We start from the raw sequence: 19,559 nt of genomic DNA, 5'->3' as shown, positions 1-19,559 counted from the left end.
TCAGTGGCAATATTTGTAAAATTATTATACAGGGAAAAAACAGATGGCTATGCTTAGCAGACTTAACGAGGGAATTGGTGTACATTTCAGATAAATGTCTATCTTGTGAAGAGAGCTGTGAACTTCTAGGCCGTGATATAAAACTAAACTTGAGTCTGGTGTTGTTTTCTTTTTCAGTCCATCCATCCATATAAATGAAATATATATTAAAAGAACAAGCAAATGGCATTGGGCTCATATACACCCACCTTCATTCCTCTTTACATATTGAGGAAGCAAGAAAAGACTTACTCTGAGACAGTTTTGCACAGATTTAAACATCAGTCCAAGTTCAGCTGCCTTCAGTGGGATGAGTGTGTTAATTTAACTTTATGGATGTTTTAAGTGGGTCTCTGAGTTTGATTATTTTTATGAGACACAGAGAGAGAGATTTGGCAGTTCTATCAATTCTTGGTGTATCAAGTCTTTGGCAGCATATACAAGGAAGCCCAGGCGGTCTGAGACAGCAATCAAAATAAAATTTGCTTTAGTTGACAGTTTACACATTACAGAGTCTGTAAAATCCACCTCAGAACTCTGGATGGTGCTTCAGACAGTATCAGTAATTCTGATGGAGCAGGCAGTAAACCAGCAATAGGAACATGGGGCATGTGCAAACTTGCAGCTCGCTCACCTGGAGAGAAGTGCAGATGATTTATTAAATCTAACCAATAAAATAAATAAGATACTGTATCTTGGAAGCATCAAACAAGTTGCTACGAAGATTTGTAGAAAATTTCTTTTTCCTATAAATATGTATTTATATATAAATATATATTTTTATATGTTTATTTATATATAAATATTTATATAAATATATATAAATAAAGAAAATATGAAAAAATCTTCACATGAAAAGCTAAGGCAAATATAAAATATACTCTCTGTTCGAGTGGGAGGCTACACAGGAAAGAGATGGGTTCATGGCAAACAAAGGTTTTTAAGGGAAATAGTAACTTTTGACTGATACACTCACATAAAAAGCTTGGAGTTAAAATTTCAATAAACCTTGAAAACACCATCGGCAAAAGGCTGATAACTGTGGAATGAGGTTGAAAGTGTCAGCTCACCCAAGATGTTGCTAGCAACCATTATTTTCACTGGTTGATGACAGACCCTAACCCTGAGGGATGCAGTTATATTCTCTTCTACCTTTCCCCTTCAAAAAAAAGCTTTAAAAGTGTAAATGGTAAGAAAATGCAGCAGTCAACAGGCAGACTGCTCTTTTTTATAACCCTCAATGAACACAGCCTTTGTCAGTAGGAGCAGGCACTGTCCCTTGCCATGTGCTGTGTAGGTCTGCTAGAAATTACTTCACAGACAAACACCCCCACCATGTAATACAGTGAACAAAAGAATGTGAAGTGTCTCAAGGATGGAAAAAAATAAATTGAAGAAACTTAAAATGAGATAAACCCTGTTGAAGGTGATACAACTCTTAAGATGTGATGTGCTTGAGGGAGGTTTAAATTTTGAACAGTTTGCCATGAGTATCCATAGTGTACCTTGTGTGGTTCTTGAAGTGGGTGGAACAGGACGGTATCACATGCTCAATCCTAGATCTTTATGAGGAATAATGGATTACATATACTTCAGTACTCTCCTGAGTCACGAAAATTTGCCTTCCACAAGTGTTGAAGATGAGATGAGATTGGTAAATTGTAGAGTGACAATTTTTGCAATTAAAAGAGAGGCTTGACAAAATCAGCAACACTGGATCGGTCAGTTTGTAATTCCCAAGCAGATGAATGACAGCTTCTGCTTTTAATGCTGATCACATTTTAGGAGTGAAATTCTGAGTTGATAGCAGCATTGCCCTAAGATTTCCTTAGGATTTGGATCATAAGCCTGTGATCAGAAGGCCTGAGAAAAAGCTTAATTCCCAAAATTTTCTGTGAAAAATTATGTTTTGTTAATAATGTTCACTGAAACATCAACTTCTCTTAACTTGTTTGATATACTGTTTTACTGCTCAGTTGAATATAGAAACAATATGAAACAGAAGATTTTGGTATGTGATGATTTAAAGAAGTAAAACTTGAAAACAATCATTTTGATTTCAAGAGACTTGATTTTTTTCATAACGTGTTTATTTCACTGCTAACGAAACATCTGATTTCAAGTATATGTAGTCAAAATTTTAATACACCTATAAAAATTATTTTTTCTAGGAAGTTAAAAGACATTAAAGTAGCCAAATGTATAAACAGAAAAGAAAGAAAAATAAACTGAAAAGTGGAATCTGTGATCATTCATCAGGAATCCAAAGTAAAACATGAGAATGAGGCGGAAATGAAGGACTAAAAATAAAAAGATGGTTAAAATGGTAAATGGCAGAATAACAGGATTTACTAAGTACTTTGAATTTTTACAGATTTGTTAATAAAATCTTGTTATTTTGAATCTCCAGAAATTTAGATTCGTGTTGTAATGACTAATTGAAATGATTGTATAAAAATGAGGGAATTGAAAGCAAGAAGTGAGTTTCAAAAACAATTAGGATTTCTGTTTTAAGAAGAGCTCAACTCAATACCCTTCTACCAGCCAGATTTCCAAAGAACATTTTATGCTGAGAGGTGAGATCTTTTGAAATTCTGCAGATGTGTGCACATAGCTCTTGAAAATCAGAGAGTCATCTCATTGGAGAATTGGACCAAATGGTTGGAATTCAGTATATGTTGTGCATAGCTTGAAATTTTTTTATGTATTTATACGGCAGTTAATGTCCTTTTACAGAAGACAACACAGCCAAAAACATAACAGTTCTCATGCTGTTTTAATAGTAAGCTAAGGAGAACATAGCCAGGTAGGACATTGAAGAGTTGTTCATGAAAGGAGCAGGTAAAGGGATATTGTGGAGTATTCGAACATAGACTTTGCAAACATAGTTAACACTTTGAGCTCAGCTTTAGCTCTAGTAACAATATCTGTTCCTAGGAGCTCCATATTAAAATGGAATTTCACTGCTAATTTAGAGCCCTCAGCAAAGAAGTTGAGCTAATTTCTTCTTAGGAATCCCCATCTGTACTCTTATGACTTAGGCTGTCTTCAAAATTAAAAGTAATAGAAGTCCGCTTCCTTTTCTATTTGTTTCAATGTGTAAGTGTTTGCAATACTTAATTTCTGGTGTTTGAATGCAAATCTACTTATCTGTGACATTTTGTGAAAAAAACTCATTGGAGTTTGCTCTTTTATATGGAATTGAGTGTTAAGTATACATTTTAGCAGAAGTCCAGGAAGGACAATGTATTTAATTAACCTATTACCTTTGAAGTCCTGTAAGGAAGTTGAATTGATGTTAATGAAAATATGCTTTTAATAACTTTGTTACAACATTTTTAGGCACTGGAAAAATTTAAGAACATTCCGCTCCATTTCAAATTCCAAAACAAAGCATAGTTTTGTATAAGGAGCAGAATTCACCGAGTCCTAATTGTTCTTGAAAACACTGAATTTCTGCTCCTCTATTTTAAAACAGTAGTATGACTACTGCAAGTGTATTTTACTGAAATGGAAGGTACAAACTCCAGTTCTCAATAAATAGAATTTAAATTGTGACCTTTAATGGCAGCTGGCATGGCTCAGACTTTTTACCTGGCCCTGGCAATTGAAAGATATTCTGCAAATTCTTGTTTTCAGTTGCACTAAAACCCTTACTTACCTGATGACCAGTTTTATTTGTGTGATAAATTAGATATGATAATTTTTCTCTCTTAGCAGATTCCTGCATATATTCAATTTGGTATAATAATTAAGGCTAGCAGTAGTCTCTAGTATTGCAAAGGAAGGAATTTTCTATTTTTCCCTTACTATTTAAAATCCTTACAGTTCTGGAAAGATGAAAGCAAGGATGGAAAAATGAGGTGACTGAGAGAATTCCTAACTCATTTCTCTCTCTTTTTTCCTTCTTCTGATACCCTGACAAGAATTTGGGATATAGATTCTCTCTCAGACCTCAAATATTCATGGTTTCTTTTCATTCTCTGACAAAAATATGAAGTTCTGCTCAGTGTATACTTCTGACTCACTCCTCCTGGTTTTCCCTGATATCACAAGGCAGAATCTTACTGTTCTTCTTTCTCCAGGGTACATCATTAGGCCACTAAACGACTTTAATTAGTTAAAATGGTAAGGGCCTGAACTTCCCATATTCACTACCAGCCTAGCTTGTCTAACTCCTTACCCTTTGAGCTGAGAAGAACTATGGATCTGGTTTGACTGGATGCCTTTTTGAGGGCTGACTTAAGTGAGTGGTAAAATAAACCCCTTCCAAATGTCTTGAGTGGAGCACTTAAAAATAGAAGTCTAGGGATCTCAAGGCACTGATGGAAAATCATGGCCTTTCCTTTTCATCAGCAGAATGAGATTATAATTATAAAGCTGGTTTCTCATTTACTTTGTTCAGCCCCATTTCCTTAAACTGAATGGATTGTCATTGAGATTTATTGGTAGGTATGGCTGTACATCTATGGCTGTGAAAGCAGTTGGTTCAAGACAACACAAAGTCTGATTCTTAATGTGTTTTTTTTTTTTTTAATTGAGCCACCTCTTCACTTTAAGGGCATATTGCTGGTTCATCCTAAGTGGTAAATGTGCCAGAGCATGTGTACAAAGGTCATATTTGCCAGTCCCTGTGCCATAAGGGTACCTGTAGATAAGTGTGGTGATCTCATGGGAGTTCTACACTGAAAAAAAACCCACCCTCTTCTTCCAAAATGAAAACGGAAAGAATTTCTGCTGGAAAGTGGCAGCTGCAGTCTGACATTCATGTAATGGGAGCAACTGAAAGCTTTATGGTGTGTAACTGTGACACTGCATTCCAACATAAGCTTCTCCCTGCCCTTATTCCAACCAATAAACTATTCTTCCTCTCTATTCACTCTCACCCCTCCTAATCTTCTTCTGTTTATATGCTTTAATCATAATAGCAACAAATCCATCCCTGCTGGTATTATCACACCGTTGCAAATTTTGGCCGTCTCCTTTGGCACTTCCCTTGTAGATGGAATGACATTGCCCACTTTGATGGGGCTTAATTCTCTATGTAAAATACTGCCCTGTCAATGAATATTTTCTCTATTAAACTATTTTCAGTCCAACAATAAGATACAGACTTTTGGGAGAACAGTTTTCTCATTATTACCTTAACCCATAAAAAGGCTTTTTTTTTTTTTTAAATTCAAACATTTTGGGCAAGTTTTCAGTTACCCAAATATTTGTAGTACAGAGTAATTTGCATTTCAGCCCTGTGAGACTTATAAATGTAATGAACAGTCTGTGTGTTTAATATTTTTTATATTTTTAATAATTTGCAAATAGTTCAGTATGTAGAGCTGACCTGTTGAAAAATAGTTTGCAGTGTCTGTAGAGAATACTTCTGAGACTTTTGTGTATTTAACAGAATTCTGAGCTTCAGCTGGAAAAATTCTAGGAGTACTTCTTACTGGAAAATATTTCAAGTAATGTGAAGCAACAGATAGTTTTTTCCTGTGCCATGACCCAGTTGCAAGGTGAGGTATGGAAAGTCCCTCTCCCATTGCTATAAAACGGGTTTCAACATTGGAAGTAAAGTACACAGAAAATATTGATACCTGCTGAAAGGTGTGATTGAAAGTGTATTTATTTCTAAGGAAATTGTCAAAGGTCTCAATTCACTTGTCAGTCCAAGAGATTAATCTCTTAACTACCACGATCAATGTTTTATGGCAGCTATGGTCTTCATCTGTCTACCCAAGAATAGATAAGTGAGTCTTGGTTTCTAGAGCTGGGAATATTGTGTCTTTGGTCATATCTACATGGAATGTAGGCTGTCACATTTAATATCTGGGAAATAATCCTTTGATCAGAATTTATTCATGGGGCAGAATTAAGACATATTAAATTTTTGAAAATTTTGCCACTAGTTTCAACAGGAGCAATATCACACCCACCTGTACTGTAGGTGTAATCACAGAGCAATAGGAGTACTCACAGGGACACTGGGCACAGTCTCATTAGGGCTCTTCTTTTTGGTGACTGTGCTTGTGATCACTGTTGTCAAAGGTGATTTCTTACTCTCAGCAGCTGTAGCTGGATACTGCTGAGATTTCCATGCCTCTCACTTGCTTAATCTCAGTTACCTTTGTCCCATTTCAGTTCTTTTGTAATTAAACTCTGCAGAGCAACTTCTAGTGTTCTCCTAGTAATACAGCACAAAGTTAATACTGTAGAAGCCTGATGGTGATTCATGCTTTAGCAGGACTCTTCATATGGAGAGTCCAATGAGTTTGGATGCAGGACTCCAGTGCATAAGGCTCAGAATCAAATTTATGCTAAGTCAGTGGAAAGTGGCCTTAAAGTAGACATAAATTTAGTCACACCTCACCTTGGTGCAAATGACACTCAGATCCACATACCTAAGGATGTAATCATTGTACCCAGCACTGTATTTGTCATTACACTGGAGATCACGGTTTCAAATACAAATACGTTACTAAAATGCTGGTCCTTGAATTTTGTTTCCATCCAGGTGGAACTGCCAGGAAGTACTGGAGGCTTGGGGTCTTAGAGGTGTACTTCAAATAAAATTGGATAATATATGTTAAATAAAAAAGGTGCCAGAACATGGAAAAACCGTGTGATCACTGTAGAGTATTTTAAACGGATGCAAATTTTACTTGCTATATATATCATCAGGTAGAAGCTGAAAGAAAATAGAAAAAAAAATAAGCAAAAGTTTTAATCCATTTGAAAAAATGTGTGGATTATATATATATTTTAAAATAGTTGGTCAAATTCAGATATTGAAAGAGGTATCATTTATATGATAATATTGGATATATTGAATGTAGGAAACAATAAGTTAAATAACATAAAAATTCAGTTTGTTGAGATCCATTGTAAAGGAAGGTACCAAAAAAGGAAGATACAAAAAAACCTTATGGTCCGGAAATATGAACCAGCTTACACAAAAAGGAAGTTTCCCTTAGATTTACTTAACTGTTTCTTGGCTTACATTTCTGCCATTTGCAAATAGTGCCTTTGTGTGATATCACAGAGGTCAGCATTGCCCATACAACTTAATTCCCTTAAAAAAAAAATCCAAATATGACCTTATGTTTTGCATCAGTTGGTACCATTATAGAACATTGCGAAGTTGTGAGAACTGAGTTATGCCCAGTTTCACAAGATGGGTCTCAGTGTGCCCTGTATCTTTCATTACCTTGTATCTTGAAGGAAGTTAATGCTATTGAAATGCTTGGAAACAACATATTTCTGAGGTTTTCAGGAAGATTTATATGTATGGTTTTTTCTCAGAGAAACCTTCCAGGAAGTGTATTTCTATATACACTGTTTCCTGAAGAGCTGAGATCGCTGATACTTCGTGCATAGGTCCAGATAGGAGCAGCTAAAGCCATGGGATATGTGGTTATATGAATTTGTGTTGTCCTGAAGCCAGCCTGTTGTAGTCTATGGAGTTCTCTCTTTTATAAATCAGAATGATGGAGACCTGTCTAAGTTGACCACCTCCCTTAAGGTCAGTAATAGTGAAGTTTTTTAGAGGTGAGAGGGGGTCTGCATGGGCTGTACCTATGATGGAACAGAAACAAGAATGGTCTCCTCCTCAAGCTGAATTGAATATCCCAATCTATTAGAGTATGCTATAAGTAATTTTAACTATAAAGACATGAAGTTAATTCTGAAAAAGGGAGAGTGCATGAGACCAAGAGGCAGAGACATCCTGGACATCAAAGGTAAATGGAAAACAGCACTTGGACAGGAAACAGCCCTTGTCACACAGTCAGCCTGAGCTTAGGATGTGAGTAGTTAATGGAAAGGACTGTAAAGAAAGCTAAGAGAGTACATCTGTTATGGTGGCTGTAGACTTACACCACGTAGATATTGTAAATATAATTTTTTATTATTATTATTATTATTGTTGTTGTTGTTGTTGTTGTTATTGTTATTGTTATTGTTATTGTTATTCCTAAGCTGTTTATGGACTTTTCCATAGTCCACCAAATATTTTTTTGTCCTGATGTTAAGTATAGCTTCTGTGCCCTCATTATCAGATGATGTCCTCATTTGCCTTCCTTGGAAGCAGTAAAACATGACCACAGGTAGAGAGTATATGCAGTGTTCCCTATAGCACTGTAAACCTTGTTTACATGCTCATAGTAAAATTCATCAAGTATTTGAAATCACAAAGGAATTCTCCATCAACACTCATCTCTGTGTTTTGTTTTGGTAGCATTTTCTCTAGGCTGAAGAAAAAATCCTTTCCTGGGCTTTTAAAAATATTTTAATTTAATGAGTTCCATATTAGAAAAGGGGGCCCATGAGAGTGATAGTGTTGTGAGTCTGCCATCTTCTCATCCTGTGCTGTATCATCAATTGTGGGCATTTGGATCTTTTCCAAAGCATCATAAAATATGTCATTGGGTGCTGGAGGGTTTCTTACAGCTTGATGGGAAGGAAATAGTGGTTGTGGACTGGGTTTGATGATCAATCTTGTGCTGGAGTGTTGAAAAGTTCATCTTTTTAACAGAGGACTTTGAATTATAAGTATTTATGCCATGGTGTTTTCAACTTCCCTTTTTTTTAATTTTTCCTTTTTTTTTTTTTTGGAGGAAGGGTGAAAGCTTTAGGAATAATGTGTGATTGGTTTTCTCCTCCTGAAAGGATATATTTCTTTCCTGAGCATAACCACTCTGCAGGCATTCTGCCAGCTTGCTGTATAACTGAAACATAAATACATTTTTAATTTTTGAACGTGTTAAACATTTACACGAAAGAAGGAAAGGAGGGGGAAAACCCTCACTTTTTAAGTGAACGCATTTGCTTTTCATCATTCATTTAGTCAACATCTGTAATATGCAGTCCCAGGACAATGTACTTGCATGAGAAAAGTTGAATATATAAGTAACATCATCAGGCTTTATGTTAACTAGTTTTTTTACAGCTCCGTGACACAATGTTCTGGTTTGGGAAGTCCAGGCTGTCTGTACATCTGTAAGGGGGCATTTATCTTTCTTGCACCATTCCTGCTGGTAGCAGTTCAGCAGCTGGAACAGTATACCTTGATGCAGCATAAAAATTTGTGTCAATACAGACTCCTGACACCTGCTTTAGCATTTTAGATTTTTCATTTCTTTCCATCACATTTACTTATGTCACTTGTTTCACCCAGAATATTATTGAGTATCCTTTGCATTTATAGCCCTTAAAAATTTGTGTAGGTATGATTCTCCATCCCATTACCTTTTTGCTCCCATTTTGCCATACAATTCATGGTTTTTTTTCTCTATCTATAACTTCTTCCAGAAATTTTATCATCCAAGCCTTTTGTTAATTTTAGACTGTATTTGTGGCTCGCTCTTGGTTGAAATCTTTCCATTTAGGATGTAGAGCACAGGATGCAATCTGCATTATCTCCCAGAGGCAGAGCTTCCTCTGGCATTTGTGATGTGTTTTCTCACTGTGTGTAATGTGAAGTTGCAGAGCTTCTCTCTTGTTTGCTATCTGCACCATATCGTATTGAACTTTCATCTTCCACATGTCTTTACCACTGTTTTACATGCCAGGATTTTTGCTACTCATTCATGCTTTAGATTATTTTTGCTTAGCATATTTAAAAACAGTAGTAGCGTCTGAATTTGTTCTGTGAGCTGAATAATTAAAATACCAAATTTAACTTAATCTCATTATTACACCACTGCTTTCCAGTTCAGGAGTGGGGTGAAGGTAGGTGTTGTTTTGGGGCTTTTGTTGGTGGGCAGGTATTTTCTGAACTTCTGCTTAGGAAAACTACCTTAAACCAGTGAAACAGACACCCAAGTTGGATCTCAGAAAGGTGGTTTGGCATGTATTGAAGCACCATGTCCATGGAAACTGCAGTCTAGCTACAAAAGAAGTAGTGACAGTCAGTATGAAATACCTCTTGCTTCTTGTCTTATACTGCCTATCTGCAATTTGAAGATCAAATCTTCAAACATTCTCCTGATAACATAATTAATGCATATTTTCAGTTTTTACAAAAGCAAGTAATACATTCTGGTCTTCTTACATTACCATGTTAAGGGGTACCAGTGTTATTTACAGTGTTTTCAGTGCTAGAGCTCATACACTGCTGTGGATGGGCCTCTTTAGAGAACACTTGCTCAGGTACTGCTTAATGGTAGCATTTTGTTTCCCTCAAAATATTGCTTAGAAGTATGCCCTGCTGCTTCTCCCTGGAGGAGGAGTCTCATTTTGTTCTATATGATGAAGCTCCTAGTTAGAAGTTGTAGGTCCTCTGTAATTAGTGGGAAGCATATTAATTCTACTAGAAAGTGTTTTTAGATCACTTGATATTTTTTGAGGATCTGTCCATGACAGACTTCAGTTGGGAGTCTTGCCTATCTCAGGCACCTCAGTTAAGAACCAGTAGTGAACTTGGATAACACTGAACCAAGATGGACTCTGAAAGGGCAGAGGTTTATTATCAGTTATTTTCCCACCATTTCATGGTGCAATTTCAGCAGAAACCTTTAATACCTGTGCTTGTAAACACATACAGAGTTAGTGATGGGTCCTTCTTTCCTTGCTGAGCATCTGATGAATGATCCCTTGATAACAGATGGGAAATCTTTATATACTTGCCCAGGTTACCCCACAGTGTGTTTAGAACCTCATGTAGACAAAACTGATTATTAAATATCACTGAAAAGGTCAAGGTATTTCTGATTGATTGAGGTAAATATGCTAAGAATTGTATTTAAATTCTTTTTTTTGTATAAAATATACCAGGGCCCTGACATACATATATACCTGTGGCTCCTGACAGCAAATGGCAAAATACAGCTTAGTTTCCAGGCATGAATCTTCCAAGACCCAAATTTGATTCTTGATTGCTTCACAGACATCCTGTATTTAGAAGAATCCCTGGTCTGCACTGTTTTCTCGCTTGTGCCCAGATGTCCAGCTGGCTTTGGCCAGAATCCTGCCAGAGAATACACTAAAAGGTGTTGGTCTTGGAACCTAGGCCCTAGCCCAGTTTCACTTACAAATACTGAAGTCAGACTGGAAAACATGGGTTTTATCACATATTAGGAGATAACATTTTTTGTATTGGTTTCACCTCTTTCAATTTACAGAAGCCATACAAGGGGAAAAATCATGCTAGCTTGTCAATAGTAAGTGCCTCTGCTGCGATGAAGCTCAGGTTATTGCTGTACTGACAAAGAGAACTATTTGTCATACTGCTCCTCTGGCACAGCTCAAATGCTCTGTGCATGTATGCATGCTTTACTATATTTATGAATTTGCTCTTTTAGTGTAAGATGTCATTAATATTCATGTAACCAGAGTGCTGGGTGGGGATCTCTAGGTATTGCTGTATTTATTCAGGGAAGAATTAGAAGCATGTACCTGGGTATGCGCACGTATGTGTGTGCATGTGTTGGACTTGGCACATGCCCAAGGCAATGCCAAGGCCTAATGCCTTAGAGGTAAAGGCACTGAAGTTGTCAAGCAAAATTTAATCCAAAGTTTATGTGGGAAATGGATCTATGGACTGCTTGCAGGCTTTTATTCTTAGTCCTTGAAAGTTCATTTGATTTTACATACTCACGTTTTATATCTTTGGTGCTATTGTTGGAGTGCATATGTGTCTATGTAAAAGGAAAATAGCATCCTGACCTTGTAAATCATGTTCATTCCTAGGATCATTGCTCTCTGCTGCTGTCCTGTTGCATTTACTGCTGTACTCTTACCTACATGAAAATAACTGGGTCATTGTATGTTTAAAGATAGCATCAGGTAGTTCTGCTGAACCGTAATATCTTCAGACACTGAGATAATTTCTGCCTGTGTGACTGTCTGTGCATCCTCCATGTGCCTTCACAGCCCTGCATGTATTGATTCCCTTCAACAATTCAATCCCTAGCTGGATCCTCAGTATGCCTATGGAAATTCTACCAGAAGGTCATCAATCCTGGATCCTTGATTCAGTTTGTTCACAAACTATGAAAATTCAAATATCCTTAGTAAAACTGAGCTGACAAACATGAACATGATGCTGTTGGTGGCACTCAAAAAGTCTGTTTTTATTAGGGAGCAAGAGTTCCTTCAGCCCGTCAGAGTATTTAAGAGTGTTATTTAATTTTACCAGCATGTTCACAGAGTTGCATATACTAACTGTGCATTTGTTTAGAAAATAAATTCAGCTCTTCAGGGAGCATGTTATGCACCTCATAGAAGACATTTTGTAGAAAATTTAAAAATCTTTCCTTCTGTCACTTAATCTCACAGATTTTATATAATGGAATTAGAAGTCTGGAAAGAAAGAAATAGAAAAAAATAGAATGCGTCTGATGCTGGGACACAAAGGGAAATTTTGGGCACTAAGAAACAGGAAATATAGAAAATTTTAAAGGAAACTTTGAAATCAAGTGCACTTTCTTCTGCCCTGTTCTATAGCCCCTGTATGTTGGGAGGGGTCCATAGAAGATGTTAACAGAAGATTCTCTTGCACTAAGCAGCCACTAGTGACCTAAGCCACCATGACATTATTTGTAACAAAAAATACAAACTTTCCTAAAATGTTGGTTATTTACAATTTTTTACCTTTTTGTTTTACCAAAACAGTTTGGTTACCCAGAAAAGTAACCTTCAGTTAGAGCAGAGAATTGTAATTTACCGTACAGTTATTTAAAATATTCCTGCTTTTGCAATGTATATTTTCATGTGGAGTCATCTATCTTCACAAATTTCAGTTTATTTGTTCATAAAAAGCATACTAAGACTGCTCTCTGGTCCTTAATTCTTATAAGGCACTTTGAAATAACACTTATAAGGTCTTCTGTTAACTGTGTTTGAGATATTTGTTTTCTTACCTCTTTAATATGCCAAACATTTGTTTAAAATTACAGGAGATCCATAGGGTGAAGTAGAAGAAAATGCATCCAGTATGTTTTGACTTCACACCAGGAAAAAAAAAGTGTTTTGTTATTTGTGTCCATTCTTTAGCTCTCTTGCAGTCATGAAATCCTGTGGATTTGTTGATATTGAGCTGTGACAGAGTTCACTGGTACAAAAACCAAATGACATCTTAAACAGATGAAGCAGAAATTATTCAAGATTTTAAAGCAGAACTCTATATTTTACATATTATATTCTATTAATGAGTGAGCAAAGTGAACAGGCAGGCCCAGCAGGTCCTGCTGTGGGGAGAGGACAGCTCAAGCCAACCCTGTCTGGTTTATCCTGTGCGTTTTCTTGGAAATCTGCTCAGCACAGCTGTGGCAATAAAGCACAGAATACTTCCCTGATCCTCGTTGTTTTGCTTGCAGGCTTCTGCATACTGAGAAGAAGAAATTGTGTGATTAATGTGGCATTCTGTGTCAAGGGTAGACTGTAGATTACCATTAAGTGCATCATTATGTTATCTTTGAGAAATTTACTAGGTATCACCTGACAGATAATAGCTTTTCTTCTGCCCACACAAGAGGGTAATAACAAACTAATACATGAAGTGACCTAATATATATAAAAAAAAGAAGTGCTGCTTTTGAGAGAGAAGCAGCTCTTGCTTTTTGAAGGGTTTTGAAGGAATTTTAAATTAAACTTCCTCACTTGTTTTCTTTCCTGAGCTGGCTGTGTGGGCGCTGCGCCATGCTTGGGTGCTCCATTACTGAGCACTGGATGGTGCAGTGACTCTGATGTAACACATCATGTGTCGCCCTGATTTTTTAGGATTTTCTAAGCCTTCTGATGTTTACCTCCTTGTGGAGAACTTTATCGCACACTGTCTGGAGATAACACATTGTTTTGCATTCCTTTATGGAGGAGGAGAGACTTGATGGACTGGTAGTTTGTCCAGTGGCATTGGAGAGGTGGCACTGTCACCCTCCAATCCACTGTCACTTTTGGAAAACTATAAATGTTGGGGTCAGGAAATAAATCTTCTCTTTTGTTCTTCACCTTGGAGCAGCGGTGTGCGTCTGGTTCTTTCGTGTCCGTTAGCGACAATCATGGATTGTTTCCTTCCTTCTGCCCCCTGATTTGAAGTCTGAGTTCCCTTTGGGCTCTGAAATGCATAACTGGTGTGGGATCTGAACCTTGTGATCTTTTTGGTGGTTATTGTATTAACCATTTCTGCCATCCCGGTGATCAAGAACAGGTTATGCAGCAGGAGCAAGTGCTTTCCAAAAACTTCCCTGCTCAAAAACCAATGAGAGCCTCCAGCAACCACTGCTTCTGTCGTTACATCAGAGTGAACCAGTGATTTATTTCTGAGGAAGTTTCACTTCCTGGTCTTTTCTTCAGTGGACCAGAGTCCTTGTATTTTATGGCCCTGATAGAGATATCTGTGCATATCTGTGGTCTGTCATGGGCAGGGATGGTCTGCTCATTGAGATCCAAGGGGCAGGACTGAGAAAGCATGGCTGTAATTAGTGTATTCATCTACTTGGAGCCTCCTCTGAAAAAAAATCTTTGAAATGCCTCTTGCTCTTTTCTGTTGGTCAGCGTTTGCCTTTTTGCATCCTGACTGCTTTTCTCTCCTATTTTATTTCTATTAGCAAAATGTCTCTCTGTATTAAGAGCAGGTGGCATGGTGTGACAGCCCTCTCTGGGCCCTGGCTGTGTGAGCTCAGAAGGCACAGACCTGGGGGCCTGAGCCTGCAAACAGCATTTCTTGTGTAATCAAAAATGGCTGATTAAAAAAACATTGGCCTCCTGTTGCTGGCATTGAAGGACTTAACTGCTCTGAAAATTAAATCACTTTTTTAAGTACTGGTTGTAAGTGGCATCCAGTTTTCAAGCATGATTTTACATTCTCAGCACTGTCATTTACCAGTCCCTTAAACAAGTAGTATTACCCACTCAAACTTCAAATTGTAGCTAAAGAATATATTTCAACTCATTCAGTAGAAGGCACTAGTGGAAAATATTACTATGGGGGTGTTTTTAACTTTATCCAATTTGCATACTTGTACTGTTTTTATAAGGAAATCATTTAAACATTTTACAAAAATCCTTTGCTGGTGTGGTTGAGACTATTAAATTGTGCAGTGTTAAACAGCAACTTTTTGCAAATTTAATGGTTTGGCTTTTTTGTACTCTGTTCTCATTTTAATCAAAACAAAACAACTTGCAACTTTTACTGCAAATCCAAACCCAAGTTTGGACATAACCTTATGCAGTGAAGCTGTGAAAGTACTCAACTGTCATTTTGTCATCTTGCTTTGGATAGATTTAGATAAAAGCTCAATCAAACGCTTGGATGTACAGGAATGTATGTGTGGACTCTTGCTAGAAGCCTTTGTTTTATTCTTTAATATTTATGTGGACCAGTGATCATGGGAAGTGAATCATATTCATTGGGGATCCTTCCTAAACAAAGCACCTTGGTCAACACCCTGCTGTTACAGAATGGGTATTTAATATTCCTTGTTTTCAGACCTCACTTTTCCTGTAAAATAAGTAGTTTCTCTTCCCTCTGTGTTCTAAAATTTACTGTGCAGGTCATACATTCCTGAAGTTAATGGACTGAGTGCTCTAGATACAGAAATATATAAACAGTGTCAAAAGGGAAACTCCCAAAGTCCCCATGCCTTCCTCCTGTGGTGTGTGTTGAAAGAATCAAGAGCAGAACATTCTGGGCTGGTTTGTTCTCTGGATGCATGCTCAGGCCATGCACCATTTCATTCTCTCTGTGATACATACACACTGCTAGACGACAGAGTAGGAGCTGCCTTGGCACCCACATGAGTTATGTGAAGAGTTTACAGGTAATATTAGCTTTTGGTTCTTAACAAAATATGGAACTTCTGAGACACTGCATCAGATTGTACACCCTTGAACCATTCGGGGTTTGAGCCCTGTGAAATGTACAGTTAAAAATTAATGATGAAATAGAAGCAGCTGCCTTGGTGACTAACCAAGAGAGCATCTATGCCTTGAATAGTGAACTTCAGTGTAAGGGCTGTCCTGAGGGTTGAAATCTCGCCGTTCAATAGCGTGATAAGTGAATAACTGATAAATAAATTGACCAGTTGTACAAATGCTGTTGATTGTCACAATCATCAGTAGTGACAATTACAGTATAATTTAAGTGTACTTGTACTGTTTTCAGTGGGTTAACCAAAGCAGAGTCAAGGATAGGTGACACAGCCCTCAGCCACTGCTGGACATGAGGTGTGTTTGCCTTCAGTCGAATCACCGGCCAACTTTCTGTAGTCCCTGGATCCATTGGAGTCTGTTTCCAGAGTCTCCTCCTGCTCAGCTCCCTGCTTTTCCATGTGCTTAACTGATAAATATTACTGGACTTTGAATTGGGGGTAGTTTAAACTAGGTGGATCTGAATGTTACTCTCTAATATTGTTAATATTTGTGCATTATATCTAAACTTAGATAAATATGTACGTATATACTCTTTTTTTATTATATAAATAAATATTTGTCATACTTTTTGTATTTGGATTGATGGTTATCTGAAGAAACTTAAATGAATTATTAGAAGGGTTGCCATAAATAAGAGGATAATTAAGCTCTGCACATTATTTAATGGTATTTATGTGTCATTCATAGTTGTGACCATATGTGGTGCTTATGATAGGCAGTGTCCTCCATTTTCAAAATAATTGGCTTTATAATAATTCTGAAAATTTTAACTTGAGTATAATTCTGTGCCATCTACCTGATTTCAGCTAGTGTAAACTGTTTATAGATAAATTTCAGGCATTTAAAAAATAAAAAACCCAAAAATTATTAACTGATTGTGAGCATTTGAATATTATTAATTTCCTTAATTTTACCTGAATATTTCTACTTCGTTTATTTCAAGACACAAATATGACATGCTTTTTTATCATTATATGTGTCATTATAACAAAATGGGTTAAATCTCATATCTACACTTCTGCTGCAAAGAAGTTGAACTAAATCTTTTAAGCAATTCTGCAGCCAAATGCACATTTCAGGATCATGGCTTGGGAATTCAGCAGTAAATTAAGAAATAGTGGATAAATGTTTGAAAAATACAAATTTTACATTTCTCTGTTATTGTCTGCAAAAGGTTTTAAAAAAAAATTAAATAAAATTGTCGTCCATCTTTTAAAATTGTGGGTCATTACAAAATGCAGGAATGTACAGGACAGGGTAGCAGCTTTCTTGGTTTCTCCTTTTTCTGCCAAGGTTTAGCAGCTTTGTCTGTGGTTAGTACAGCCATCCAAGCAACTAATCCTATATCTATAAACTGCAATGTCAAAGGATTAAAGTGTGCCTGGGAACGCAGGTCAAATCTGCTTTAGATCACAACAGTTTGGGTTCAGCTCCTAGCTGAAATATCACAAAACTACCATGTAATTTAGTACTAGTTTTGCATTCCAATACTTCAGCTGCTGGTTGCCTTTAATAAAAAGAGGCCCAGAATTGATTTCCCTGAGAAGGTATTTTTCTTTGTCTCAAACCAAAGTAGTATCAGCTGGAAAGCAGAAGGATTTATTAAAATAGTTCTGTATTTTTATATAAATAACTCTTTCAGATTCTGCTTTTAAAATTCTCTAAGAAGTACCATTTCTGATGATGGATGCATGACAGAGGTTTCCCTTCCCTCTCTCTGTCTGGCTGAACACAGTGACTTAAGAGACGGGGCAGTGGTGACAAGTTCCTGCCTGGCACTGCCGGTTTGTCTCCTCTGGAACTTCTCCACCTCTCCAGGTGCCCTGGAGTGACAGCTGTGAGGCTCTGCAAGAACAGGAACCAGAACAATGGTTCACCTGGCTTGAAGGTGTTGCTGAGGTTGTCAGTCTACAACCTGCTTCCATAAAAGCTGCTACCATGAGAAAAAAAAGATGAGTAATTTTCAAAGGAGACTCCTTCTGAAGGAAACAGACCCACTTCTTACGGAAGCCTGCTGCCTCCCTGAGCCAGGTTAAAGATGTGAAGAGAAAGCTTCCCATCTTCCCACCCTGGTACAGCTCTTGGATTATTATCCATTATTGATTCTTCAGGTAGACAGCAATTAAATTGCAACAAGCAGCCCAAGGACAATCAAGAGAGACTTCAGGACCTTGGGACAGCTGGTTAAGGATTCAAAAGCACAGGCAGTATTCTCTGTCTTTCCAGCTGCAGGGAATGATGAAGGAAGATACAGGAAGAGCCAGCAGATCAATACCTGACTCTGACCAGTTGTTCTCTGAGTATCCAGACATGGACAGTGAGCAGAATGAAGCCCCCACTTTCTGAGGGGAAATGGTTAGTGACCTGCTACCCAGCACAGACACACAGCTGTCAGTGACCAGCAGGATGAGGGCAGTGATTCTCACCCTGTTCTGGGCAATGTCGAGGCCATGCCTCGAGTGCTGAGTTCAGTTTTGGGCTCCTCATGACAGGAAAGCTGTTGAGGTGCTGGAGTGTGTCCAGAGATGGACAAGAGAGCTGGGAAGGGTTCTGGAGCACAAGTCTGATGAGGAGTGGCTGAGGGAGTTGAGTGGAGAAAAGGAGTTTCAGGAGGAACATATTGCTCTACAGCTACCTGAAGGAAGGTTGTAACGAGGTGGGGATCTGTCTCTTCTTCCAAGAACAAGTGATAAGACAAGAGAAAACAGCTTGAAGTTGTACCAGGGAAGGTTTAGATTGGAAAAATTCCTTCACGGAAAGGGTTGCCAAGCACTTAATAGGCTGCCCAAGGGAAGTTGTTTATTCACCATCTCTGGGGGTATTTAAATGATGTATAGATGTGGCACTTGGGAACATGTTTTATTTGTGTATGTGGCAGTGCTAGGCTAACAGCTGGACTCAGTGATCTTAAAGACCTTCTCCAACCTAAAGGATTCTGTGATTTTATTATATTTCCTGAATTTTTGCCGTTTGTTCTGTTACAATGCCCAGATTGTGTAAGCATCTCTTGGTGGCATTCCCTGCCTTCCTTTGGAGAGCTGCTGGGACCAGGGGTGCTGCATGCAGGTGTAGTGGAATACACCAGCTGCATCTCATCTGGGAGTAAAGAAAATTATCATAAACATATTTTACAAAGATAATAATTAATTTGCACACCACATAAAGTGATGTGCATTAAGCAGACATAGGAAACTACATTTATTGATATTGAGTTACCAAGAAAGCCCAGCTGTTTATACCTCATTATCTACCAGTGCAATATCCAGATCCTCTCTTAATTATTTTCATTGATAATTCTGTTAGGTAGGGCTGTGTCTCTTTGAGGGTTACTCCTATATGAGTTATTGCAATATATTTTTACTTCCAAAAAAAGTTGCAGTTATTCTTTTAGAATATTTGCTTGATGTTAGCCTTGAACTATAACTATGAGTAAATGTATTAACTCACTTGTGATTGGTATGGTGGGTGTGATTTTAATTAATTTCTTTGTATTTTAAGGATATAGTGTATTATTATAAGAAAAATTACCACCTTCAGAATGTCTATTTCATTATGATATAAAAAGCAATATTTTATGCCAGTGTACCCACTGTAGTGGAGAGGCTGTATGCTTCTTTTTCTGACCAAGTTTATCTGTATTGAGCCGCAAATTGAAA

The 19,559-nt window shown here is 37.4% G+C and overlaps 1 protein-coding gene across 2 annotated transcripts in view; it reads left to right on the top strand.

Moving 5' to 3' along the window:
* Positions 1-19,559, top strand: part of LDAH (lipid droplet associated hydrolase) — a 112,242-nt gene that overhangs the window by 52,476 nt on the left and 40,207 nt on the right. The window lies entirely within an intron of this gene.

This window comes from Serinus canaria, chromosome 3 (assembly GCF_022539315.1).
Source record: "Serinus canaria isolate serCan28SL12 chromosome 3, serCan2020, whole genome shotgun sequence".
Taxonomy (NCBI): domain Eukaryota; kingdom Metazoa; phylum Chordata; class Aves; order Passeriformes; family Fringillidae; genus Serinus; species Serinus canaria.
Note: the sequence above shows the minus strand (reverse complement) of the source record. Positions and strands in the feature narration are given on the sequence as shown.